The sequence below is a fragment of the Lolium rigidum genome, chromosome 6, assembly GCF_022539505.1.
Source record: "Lolium rigidum isolate FL_2022 chromosome 6, APGP_CSIRO_Lrig_0.1, whole genome shotgun sequence".
Lineage (NCBI taxonomy): Eukaryota > Viridiplantae > Streptophyta > Magnoliopsida > Poales > Poaceae > Lolium > Lolium rigidum.
The window spans coordinates 151,896,417-151,909,245 of record NC_061513.1 but is presented as its reverse complement, the minus strand read 5'-3'; the positions used below and the strand labels follow the sequence as shown (position 1 = coordinate 151,909,245).

The window sequence follows — 12,829 nt, the reverse complement described above, 5'->3', positions numbered from 1 at the left end:
TCGCTTTCCTTGTTTATGACATTCGATTTCACAGCTTACCTCCAAACAGCAAGAATAAGCAAGCAGATACTTCTAGTTGCTGCTACTTTGTGAATCCATCTTGGCTCAAGTGTTGTGATGATTGCAAGCTTCTTTAATTGCCCAGCTCAAGTGAAGAGCTTTTCTAATGTTAACATTATATATCTCTGAGTGCTTCCTTAGAATGCAAAAAAGCAATAGCATGTCGAGGTACTTTGATTAAATGCATGGCTTGTGCTTGCTAGCTTCCAATGTTTAGTCGGCACAGAAAATTTACTTTCACATAAGTTAGATTTTGAGAAAACCAATTGCAGGCGATGCTGTGTGTTGTATAATAATGTATTTTTTTTTGCTTTTGTCTGCATGTTCTTCTTGGTCTGGTGCCGCGGGGGCGTTCTATGCCTCACGCAACTTAGCTGACTCGGCCTCCGTAGCTGACCGGCTATGCGGCTATTGTGTTGCTTCTTCTCGGGCAGTGCTGTTGCTGATTTGTTACAATCAGAACAGAATCTTGTGATTGATGTCAGCGAGATTAGCTTAGTGAGTTTGTACCTTGAATATTTGTATTAGCTAGTTATTTACAACCAGGCCCACCTTCACATTTTTGCAAAGTGGCTAGTTTATGATAAACAAGGTACAGTTTCTGACCCGCTAGTATCCATTTTTTTATGCTTATGATTTGAGAAACTGATTTGGCATGCTATCCTGCTTGGGGTCAAACAGACTGACATTTAAGTAGCTCTAATACTATATTTTGCTCAGAGACATGTTTGGTTTCTCAGAGTAATATTAAAGAACAAAAGATATAGTGAATACTAAATTAATAGTGATGGGTTTATTGTTTCTGTTAACTAATGCCTGCTGGTTGAACCTTGTAAGCCAGTTGTTTACTAATAGTTCATTCCCAATATGGATGCGAAGTGTCGTTTACTAGATGTGTATGTGACTTGATCATGTACATAGCCCCTGTTCATGTCTATGATATTTGTATTTATCGATAATTACAGGCAAGTTCGTTACTCTGGTTTCTCACCAGGAATCTCTGGAAGCAAGGTGAACAAGACGAAAGCTACAATCAAGCTCCAGCTGAAAAAGGTCCTCAAGCTCGTCTTCTGGGTCGGTGCCACCGTCCCAAGCAAGGAGAGGTTGTTCTTCAGATTGTAAATCCTCTAGTCCTAGGCAAGGAAGGTAGTTTTGTCTATCTCCGTCCTCTTGTGTTCCACGTTATGTGATCAATATTTTCTCGCTGGTGTTGCAGTATTAATGTTTGTGTCTGGAAATAGCTATTGCAGATTTTGGACCATCCTGTAGCTGTGTATATAGGCTTGCTTGGACGTCCTGTGACTGTGTATCTATGTTGATGTCCATGATTTGTTGCCGCTGGTTCGAGTCTGGAGCTATTTGAGTATAATAACTACTATTGCATCCATCTTTGGTTATCTATCAAAATCGAATGAAAAGGTCTTCTTTTGTCAGCTGTTATGGATAGCCTAAGGAATTGGACTTTGACGTGCAGTGTTGTGGCTTCCTTGACTTGTCATAATTTCAGCCACCTCCTGAGTTGTTAATTTACTAGTGACGTATGATCTTATGATGATAATGCATATGTCCGCTTGATCTTGCACTGTTTTAGTATTGTCTAGTGCAGTTATGTAATTCTTGTTTAGGTGTGGGGTATCAAAGTTCAGAGATGTGACATTGTTCTTTTGTTCACTGTGAGGATGGGCGGTGTCGGCAGGTTGACCAGAAAAGCATGCAGTGAATCCCAGATTGTCGATATTAGGCGGGAAAGGCGGACGAGTGCTATATGCTTATTAGCATCTCGAGGCTTTGTCGCTGAATGAATGATTCTCCGTAATTCTTATGTGTCAGTAGGTGCTTGTTAGTGGACTTGTTGGACTAATGCGAAGAGATGTAGCCGTGTCCATTCTGCTGTTCTGGTGACCTCATGCAGGCTTCAGGCTTTACATATGTGTGGTAGGAGATTGCTGAGTTGAATTATAATTTTTCTCCTACTTGGTTAGGCACCATGTTTATTCCGAAGTAGAGCTTAAGCCTGGATAAATTGTTGCACTACTTATTCTTTACTGGCTGGCATCTCTCTATAATTATTGAAACTTGTTATTGTGTACTCTAATTATTAAACTTGTTATTGTGTACTCGCTATATATGTGACCGAAATGTCCCAAAATTTGGATGAAGTAATCTAATACCATATGTACCCCTGAACTTTGATGTAGTAAATTTAATACCATGTGTAGCCAACCGAACTTTGATGTAGTAATCTAAGGGTGCTCCCAACGCTATCATATGTGAGAATTTTTTTCTATGTTGCTTAAGCATAATCACGGTATACTTTAAATATGTCAATGTTAATTTTCTTGAATAACATGTTTTTGCCATGATATGTTGTTGTTAACTTAAGAAAATAAGATGACATTGAGTTTCGATTGTTTCGCCTCTACCTCCTACCTCGTGAGCCTATGCTACTGGCGCTTTAATATTGGTACTGTTGTACCCTTTTGATCTACTTGTTTAGTGGGTGTTGATGCTGCTACAGGCTGGGTTATCATACTCTTGTTGATAGTTATAGTTTAGCTGATGGGTATCCTTAGTCCATGAGAACGCTGCATCAGCAGTATTATCCACATTTGGCTTTATTTTTGAGATGCCAAGTGGCTTTTTGTCTGGGTTTGCCTATCTGTTGAATGTTGGCTTGAATGGGCGAGTGTTTTGGATATAAAGATGTGTCTTTCTAGTGCCTTCTTTGGTTTAGTGGACTTGATCAATATCAACCTTGAATAATTTTTTTTATGTGGGCTAAACCTACAGCTTGAGTTCTTATTTAATATGAGGGTTTTTGTTATTTGCTATCTCATGCCTGACTTGGAAGTTTCTCCAGACCTGGACTTTGTATGTAGACTGAAGGATTCACAGAGCTCCAGGGTTGTGATAGTTGCAGCCACGACTCACTGGTTTGCAGGTAGTTACTTAATGGCATAATGTAGACTTATATATGTATATAATGAGCTCCTAGACCTGGGAGCTGCTTTGATCTCTGTTTTGTTATGTCTTCAGTAGCTATGTACTAAAACCTTAGAACTAGCTACCTGTCTATTCTAGCTGTGGTTGCTACTGCTGCATGTACCTAATAGCTAGCTATCTGTTTACTTTCACACTTGTTGCTTTGACATGGTCAAAAAGCTATTTCCTTTCGGAAAAGAAAATCATTCCAGAGATTACTGTCAAAGTTTCCATCCCATCTCTCATTGCATGCACACGTGTCGGTTTGTAGGTAGCAGGATGGAGAAGCGGAGCTGCCAGGAGTTGTGGCCTTCCTCTATGTCTCGGTGGTTTATAAGTGAGTATCCCCTTGTCTTGTCTATGTGGTATGTGATATATCATGGCCATCTAGAGTGGATGGCGATACTTGTTGAGGTTTAGTTTTACCGTAGTAGCAATAAGGATTACGAGTTGCTGAGTCACAACTTGTCCCTGGGGTACCGACTCACAGACTAGTCGTGACTAGTCTCAACTAGCGCTAGACTTGCCGACATTCGACTTGTAAGTACTAAAAAATGCTAAGTAAATAGACTACTAATGGTAGTATACTACAGTATATTTATGGCATAGGGGAGTTGTGAGCAACCTGATACTGTGACAATTGCGTCCAGTGGGCAGGGCCTCCACTTCTGTGATGGCATAGGCAAGTTAGTGACTGCCAGGTGAGAGGCGGCACAAGGGGAAGGGTGTCCAGGGGAAAGGCGGCTGTGTGGGAGGGGTATATTTCGATCTGGAGGGGTAGGATTTCACGGGCAGGCCTTTTTGTCCCAGCCCAGAACTAGTTGCTCGACTAAAAAACAAAGACTAGTCGTGACTTGCCGTCAACTAGTCAACTTGTCGATCGACAACTTCAACTAGTCGTGTCGCTCTAGGTTGTCGACAGTGAGGTTGCGACAGGCCGACAAGTCACGCGACAAGCCGCGGCAAGTCGAGCGACTCATAGTCCTTGTAGCATAACTAATTTGGATCTAGCTGGTCATGGCAAAAGTAAAAAGTGTTGTTGTATGTAACTCTCAAAGCGTAGTTAACTTTCAGATCTCCTGGAATTGGTTTTGATGTGTTTTATTGGACTATTGGTATATTACATCATGGTTAATCCCTAACATGTGTGTGATGTGCACATGTCTTGTCTTTGGGCAAGCCTTGTGTTTATAGGTCCTCTACTTTGCTGGATCGATTGCCTCTACTGTGCCTGCTTCTACTCTTCCCTTGTAGTTATGCGCCTGCTTCTATTCTTCCCCGGTAGTTACACGCTTGGTGTTAAGTAAAAGGTGGTCATTGATTCGTTATCTCTGTCTCAAGTAAAATTGGTGTTTCTGTTAAGAAGAAAAGTTAAATTGGTGTTTGTATTGTGGCGAGGATGTTGCAGTGAGCAGCAAATTTTGTTAGTTGATAAATCTTGCAATTAAATCACTATTTCTTTCTGCAGTAGAAGATGTATTTGTCAATTGTTACCTTGTCAATCTGGAAGTTTGGCTACTCGTGTAATTTTGTGTGCTTGCTGTTTGAAAAGAGTCTAAATACCAGTGTCACTAGGATGATGATTGATTATTTGTGAAGAGGATAGTAATTTGGGTGGGTTTTCAGGATGAGTGAGTTAGTGGGTTTGATATTCGATTTCTTTGATTGGGCTTGACACCCACTTTGGTATAGTCCTTTTCCTTGTTTCTAACATTCAATTGCAGGATGTCAATCTGGGAAGCTATAATGCATGCAAATATAGCTTCTAGTTGCTGCTACTTTTTGAATCCATCTTGGCTCAAGTGTTGTGATGATTGCAAGCTTCTTTAACTGCCCAGCTCAAGTGAAGTGCTTGTATGATGTTAACATTGCAGATCTCGGAGTATTCCCTTAGAATGCATAAACTAATTGCATGTCTTGGTATTTTGATTAAATGTATGCCTTGTGCTTGCTAGCTTCCAATGTTTAGTCGGTAAAGAAAATTTACTTCCACATAAGTTTGATTTTGAGAAAACAAACTGCAAGTGATGCTGTGTGTTGTCTAAATAATGTCATTTTTTTTGCTTTTGTCTTCAGGTTCTTCTTGGTCTGTTGCAGCAGGGGCGTTCTATGCCTCACACGCCTTAACTGACTCCATCTCTGTTGCTGACCGGCTATGCGGCTGCTGTGTCGTTTTTTCTCGGGCGCTGCTGTGTTTTTGTTCCAATCAGAGAATATGATCCTGTGATTGGCATTACCGAGATTAGCTTAGTGGGTTGATTAGGTCGGCTGGAAGAGACGAACGAGGAGCGTTCTGGGCTCTGGTAGGCCACTTTCTTGCTTGTTATTGTGTCGAGCGTGTCCTGTATTCGAGCAGGACCGCCTGTCACTGAGTCTGGAACCAGGCGTGTCCTGTATTCGAGCAAATTATGTGTTGTGTTCTTTGTGAAGTTGTTGTAATGATTGCGATCGATGTTAATATAAATAAGCATGTTAATATTGCACCAGAATCCTATTTTTTTTATGATTTTTTGTTGATCACTGGTGCATTGGCATCTGTCATTGTGCTTGTTATGTGGCTACAAGTTAGCCTGGAGGGTCTATATAGGCTGAATTCAGTCCAAGCGATCTCCATTTTTATCCCCTTCAGTTTGTTGAAGCCCGAGTTGATTTCACCTGGCAGAATTGGTAAAACTAAAAGCAAGAGCCAACAAGGTCAGTGATCGATCATATGGTAGCCACGCAAGTGAAGAAAAAATCACCTATATATGAGCTGATTGATACGTACCGTGGCTAGTACCGAGTCTTAATGCATGGATTTCATGGCTAGGTAGGACGGACGCTGAGTTCAGCATGCCAACCCAAGTAAAGATTGCAGTACTAGGGAGAGATTGAATTGTCATCTACTAATGCTATACGTACCTCGCAAAAAATACTCCCTTTATACCGGTTTATTAGTCCTACGTGTTTTGACCAACTTAATATCGGATATACTATATTACATATGTCACCAGAAACTGCAGATCTTATATTTTATTATCGTATATTTTATAGATCAAATTAACGATTTAGGTACGCGTGCCTAGTTGTTGCAATCTTGGTAAGGCCATACAAACAAAATCTCAATAAAAATCCGGCTCTATCAAGACATGCAAGGTTCCTCCCATTCCAGGAAGTGCGCCGGGCATACATGCATGTATGGCAATTAACTAATGGGTGCCTCGTAATCAGTACTTCATCTGTTCCAATGAAATTACTAAATTAACGCTGGACATACATGCATTCCTTGTACTCCCTCTCTTACAGTTTATAAGGCACGCGCGTACCCCTAGGTCGCAAATTTGATCAAATTAGCAATAGTTATATGTTATAAAAATTATATCATTAGAAAGTTCAGATGTTCTATTTTCTAATGATATAAATTTTGTATTATATAATTTAAATTATATAGGTTAAATTTGCGACCTAGGGGTACGCGCGTGCCTTATAAACTGTGAAGGAGGGAGTATGCTTTCTCTAATTACGTTCCGTATTCCGGTGGAGCTACTAAATTAGTTAATCGGTGCCTTCCACCTACCCTTTCATGTCGCCAATCCACATCACCAACAAATCTCCACGGTTGATCATATCGCTGCTCTCAGCGAATGGTGAAAACGAAAACAGTAGCGGCAACTCCTTAGAATCGAAAAAGTGGCGGCAAGTTTTTGTGAATGTAACGAAAACTTCTAGCTTTGTTCTTCCCTATAAATACTACTACCTCCGATTCAAGGAATAAGGCGCCCTCGTTTTACGTGCTTTTCGTTTGACTAAGTATTACTTCAAATATAGAAAGATTGTTTGTATAAAATTAACATCATTAGAAAGTGCTTTTCAATACGAATCCAACAATACTAATTACATATAATATAACCAAGATTTTGTTACTCAATTTCAATGGTCAAAGTTCGTCTTGGAATACGTGTGCGCCTTATTCCTTGGGACGGAGGTAGTAGAAGTGATGCGTCTTACGCGTGCGTCGCGTGTGACTCTTGCTCGGAGAGGAGAGGAGCATGTTAATATTGGAAAGAAATTGGCTATATTGTTGCAAGCTTCAATTGTGTGCGAAGCATGGTAATTTGTTGTATAAGAAAGCAATTATATGATCGTAGTTAACATTGGAAAGAAATTGGCTATATAAGGAAGCAGCTAACATCAAGGCTAGGGTAATTAATTAGTTTCCATAAAACTAGAATTAGTTTCATGGAAATCGGCAATTGTGAGAGGTTAGGGGGAGCAATCCACCTCCATAAGCTAATTAATTTCGTTTTGGAAACTCCCCTATAGGGTGGGTGGGTGGGCAAACGTCTTTTTGACGGAGCCATCACACGGATCGGATGAAATCAATCATACGGCGTAGCACAAGTCCGATGCGAAGCTAAAAATCGGATGCCGATCCCTAGCACTCCCCCATAAGATAAGAATCCCGTCAACGTTGGAACCGATCAGTTAGTCAAATTTTGTAGCCCCTAGAATACGGGATCGCATGATTACCATAGGATGCAATCATTACGGTAATTAATCTGTAATTAGTGAATGATAATCGCAACGGGCCATATATATGATCCTTCGGAATACGAAACCAGCTCCTCTAACGTGCTGAAGCCAAGTCACTCAGCTACAGTAGCAGGATAGTGTAAAATTGTGAAGTAAAGTCTGTAGCGTGCACAATTGCATTGCGTTTTGCAACTAATTACTGTAGCACAAATTCCAAAACTAAACTTTCTTACCTCATAATTTTCATGGCAAGTATGTGGAATGTTAGTATACACTATAAGTTTGTTGTATACAGATTAATTTAAATAAGTTTAGACTTAAAACCTATGTTTTTTGAAGAAGCAAAGTTAGAGTATTGCTCTTCTACTTTCCTTCAGGACGTTAAAAGGATCCGGGTCCTCCAAATACGGGGTGGTGTGATTACCATAGGAAGTAGTTATTATGGCAATTAATTAAGGAGAATCGCAACAGGCCATGCATGCGGTGTTCCGTTTCTATCATGCTTTTCCCAGTTGACGATGAAAATACAAATAGTAGCGGCAGCTCATTAGGAGAAAATAAGTGGAGCCAAGTTTTCAAGATTGGAACGAAAAACCTCTGACCTTAGTCTTCTCCAATCTATAAATACTAGAAGTGGTGCGTCTTACGCGTGCGTCGCGTGTGACTTAGACTTTGACTCTTGCTCGGAGAGGAGAGGAGAGCCACTCTGCCGTCGACTTTCATCTCCGGCCAACTTCATCATCATGGATACGCCTCGCCATCCGGTAATCCTCCACTTCTGTCTTTCGTTTTGTTAATCCATGAATCAGTCCAGCACTTTGGAAGATGATTTCGCCCCATTCGATTTTTTCTTCGATTTACCTTTTAAACCAGGGGCTGGGAAGGGAACCCTGCAAGGCGTTGAATGAAGTTCAGTGTTATAGGTGTCCGGAAATTTCAAATGGCGGCCGAGTTGTTGTTCAGATCCTTGACGATCTAGACACAGTAAGGAGGCGCTACCTAGTGGTGGTCTGAATCCCGGTCTTGCTCAGCCTGAAACAGTCCAAGCCACTGCTTCGTTTCTGGTTAGTACAACCGGCTGAAAATACTACTGTGATTTGTGCTATCGATTATTTGTCTCTTCTTCTATTGGTCCTTAGCAAAAGATTTGATCACTGGAACATTTTCTAGTTGTCTTCGTGTTACCTGGCCGTTGTCCCTGCCCAGAAGTGTGTTTGTTTCACTTTATATTCATCATAAACTAGTGTAAACAAGAAACAAAAAGATGCAATTGCAGGATCTAAAGGAAATAGCTTCGAACACAAACACAATGGCGCCAGAAAAGTATTGTTACCTGGAACCGGAGTATGAGTGCCTTTTTACCTTTCCTCCCCGGCAACGGCGCCAGAAAAATAGCTTGATGTCTACGTTCCCCCTCCTTTCCTGTAGACAGTGTTGGGCCCCCAAGAGCAGAGGTTTGTAGGACAGCAGCAAGTTTTCCCTTAAGTGGATCACCCAAGGTTTATCGAACTCAGGGAGGAAGAGGTCAAAGATATCCCTCTCATGCAACCCTGCAACCACAAAGCAAGAAGTCTCTTGTGTCCCCAACACACCTAATAGGTGCACTAGTTCGGCGAAGAGATAGTGAAATACAGGTGGTATGAATAAGTAGTAGCAACGGCACCAGAAAAGTGCTTTGCCCAGGATAGTAAACAAGCAGTAGTAACGCAGCAGTAGTAACGCAGCAGTAGTAACGCAGTAAAACAGTAAACAAGCAGCGATAGCAGTATTTAAGAACAAGGCCTAGGGATTACACTTTCACTAGTGGACACTCTCAACATTGATCACATAACAGAATAGATAAATGCATACTCTACACTCTTGTTGGATGATGAACACATTGCGTAGGATTACACGAACCCTCAATGCCGGAGTTAACAAGCTCCACAATAATGCTCATATTTTAGTAACCTTTAATGTAAGATAGATCAAAAGACTAAACCAAGTACTAACATAGCATGCACACTGTCACCTTCATGCATATGTAGGAGGAATAGATCACATCAATATTATCATAGCAATAGTTAACTTCGCAATCTACAAGAGATCATGATCATAGCATAAACCAAGTACTAACACGGTGCACACACTGTCACCTTTGCACACGTGCAGGAGGAATAAAACTACTTTAATAACATTGCTAGAGTAGCACATAGATAAATTGTGATACAAACATATTGCAATCATAAAGAGATATAAATAAGCACCTCACTATGCCATTCATCAGTGAATAAGTATTCTGTGAAATATAGCCTAAGAGACCCACACGGTGCACACACTGGTCACCTTTACACACGTGGGACAAGGAGTCTCCCGGAGATCACATAGGTAAAACTCACTTGACTAGCATAATGACATCTAGATTACAAGCATCATCATATGAATCTCAATCATGTAAGGCAGCTCATGAGATTATTGTATTGAAGCACATAGGAGAGAGATGAACCACATAGCTACCGGTACAGCCCCGAGCCTCGATGGAGAACTACTCCCTCCTCATGGGAGCAACAGCGGTGATGAAGATGGCGGTGGAGATGGCAGCGGTGTCGATGGAGAAGCCTTCCGGGGCACTTCCCCGCTCCGGCAGGGTGCCGGAACAGAGACTCCTGTCCCCCAGATCTTGGCTTCGCGATGGCGGCGGCTCTGGAAGGTTTTCCGTATCGTGGTTTTTCGCATCAGGGTTTTCGCGACGGAGGCTTTAAATAGGCGGAAGGGCAGCCTCGGAGGGGGCCTGGGGCCACCACACCATAGGCTGGCGCGGCCAGGGCCCTCCTCTGGCGGTTCTCGGGTGTTCTGGATGCTTCCGGTGAAAATAGGAACATGGGTCTTCGTTTCGTCCAATTCCGAGAATATTTCGTTACTAGGATTTCTGAAACCAAAAACAGCAGAAAACAGGAACTGGCACTTCGGCATCTTGTTAATAGGTTAGTTCCAGAAAATGCACGAATATGACATAAAGTGTGCATAAAACATGTAGGTATCATCAATAATATGGCATAGAACATAAGAAATTATCGATACGTCGGGGACGTATCAGTTATCAATGATCACTATGATTGAGTATGCAAGTTTACCATAAGCTTTAATATGAGAGCGCTGCTCAATAGATAAGTATAATCTGTTAACTGTTCTCTGACCAAGAACAAAGTTTGCCATCACCAATTATGATTCCTTATGCACCTTTATTTGTGATTACCTTCTACTTGTTTCAAGTTCAATTATATGAGGAAGTTGTTTACTAGAATGTCTTGCGTGAATGAATATGATGCTTCTTGTCCGTATTTTATTTATCGACTCTTCACTCCATAAACATGTGGTCTTGTTTACCGAGTTCAGTTTCGCTTGGGGACAAGCGAAGTCTAAGCTTGGGGGAGTTGATACGTCCATTTTGCATCACTATTTTATATCATAATTTGCTGTTATTCATTGATATATTTCATATTTGGAGATGATACTTATGTTATTTCATCTATTTTGCATGTTTCATGATTATTTGGGGATCGCGCACCGGAGCCAGGATTCTGCTGGAAAAAGCACCGTCAGAATGCAATATTTCGGAAGATCAACGAGTTGACGGGAATTATATGAAAAATCCTATTTTTCCGGATGACGAAGGGAGCCGAGAGGGGAGCCGAGGGGACCCGAGGTGGGTCCACCCCATAGGCCGGCGCGGCCCAAGGCCTGGCCGCGACGCCACTGTGAGGAGGGGCCCACAGCCCCCTCTCGCCTCCTTTTCTTCGCGTACGCCTTCGTCCCGAAAACCTAAGCTCCGGGGGTACATCGCGAAGAGCCACGGCCGCCTCTGCGGAGCGGAGAACACCGAGAGAGAAAGAGCTCTCCGGCGAGGCTGAGATCCGCCGGGGAAATTCCCTCCCGGAGGGGAAATCGACGCCATCGTCACCGTCATCGAGCTGGACATCATCTCCATCACCATCATCATCATCTTCATCATCATCACCGCCGTCTCCACCGCTGCACGCCGTCACCGCTGTAACAATTTGGGTTTGATCTTGATTGTTTGATAGGGGAAACTCTCCCGGTGTTGATTTCTACTTGTTATTGATGCTATTGAGTGAAACCATTGAACCAAGGTTTATGTTCAGATTGTTATTCATCATCATATCACCTCTGATCATGTTCCATATGATGTCTCGTGAGTAGTTCGTTTAGTTCTTGAGGACATGGGTGAAGTCTAAATGTTAGTAGTGAAGTATGGTTGAGTAATATTCAATGTTATGATATTTAAGTTGTGGTGTTATTCTTCTAGTAGTGTCGTATGAACGTCGACTACACGACACTTCACCTTTATGGGCCTAGGGGAATGCATCTTGTACTCGTTTGCCAATTGCGGGGTTGCCGGAGTGACAGAAACCTAAGCCCCCGTTGGTATATCGATGCAGGAGGGATAGCGGGATCTAGAGTTTAAGGCTGTGGTTAGATTTATCTTAATTACTTTCTTGTAGTTGCGGATGCTTGCAAGGGGTATAATCACAAGTATGTATTAGTCCTAGAAAGGGCGGTACATTAGCATAGGTTCACCCACACAACACTTATCAAAACAATGAAGATTAATTAGCCGTATGTAGCGAAAGCACTAGACTAAAATCCCGTGTGTCCTCGAGAACGCTTGGTTATTATAAGTAAACAAACCGGCTTGTCCTTTGTGCTAAAAATGATTGGGCCACTCGCTGCAATTATTACTCTCGCACTTTACTTACTCGTACTTTATTCATCTGTTACATCAAAACCCCCTGAATACTTGTCTGTGAGCATTTACAGTGAATCCTTCATCGAAACTGCTTGTCAACACCTTCTGCTCCTCGTTGGGATCGACATTCTTACTTATCGAAGATACTACGATACACCCCCTATACTTGTGGGTCATCAGTGTGCTTCACGCGTCATCAGGCCGCCTCCACCAGCTCCGCGTCCTCTTCCTTCTTCGCCACCCCCTCGGCCGCGACGCGGATCGCCTCGTCGTCGGTGACCCAACGCGCGTCCTGCCGCTCCTCCTCCTCCGTCCACGGTAACCTGTCGCGGGCGGCGAGGGTAAGCTTGGCCCACGTGGTCTGCAGGGTGCGCGGCATGGCGATGGAGGAGGAGAGGGCGCCGGAGAAGGTAGAGGGGGAGAGGACGGCGGAGCGGGTGTGAGGTCTGCGTGGCCGGCGCCATCTGTTTGGTTCGGCACCCTTTTGCTTCTTATAGAACCATACTATTTAAAGAAGCGTCACCTCTT

At 42.5% G+C, this 12,829-nt stretch overlaps 1 protein-coding gene across 1 annotated transcript in view; it reads right to left on the bottom strand.

The window, feature by feature from the left end:
- LOC124667743 (GDSL esterase/lipase At1g28600-like) overlaps positions 1-12,829 on the bottom strand; it is a 35,180-nt gene that overhangs the window by 17,474 nt on the left and 4,877 nt on the right. The gene's annotated exons all lie outside the window — the stretch shown is intronic.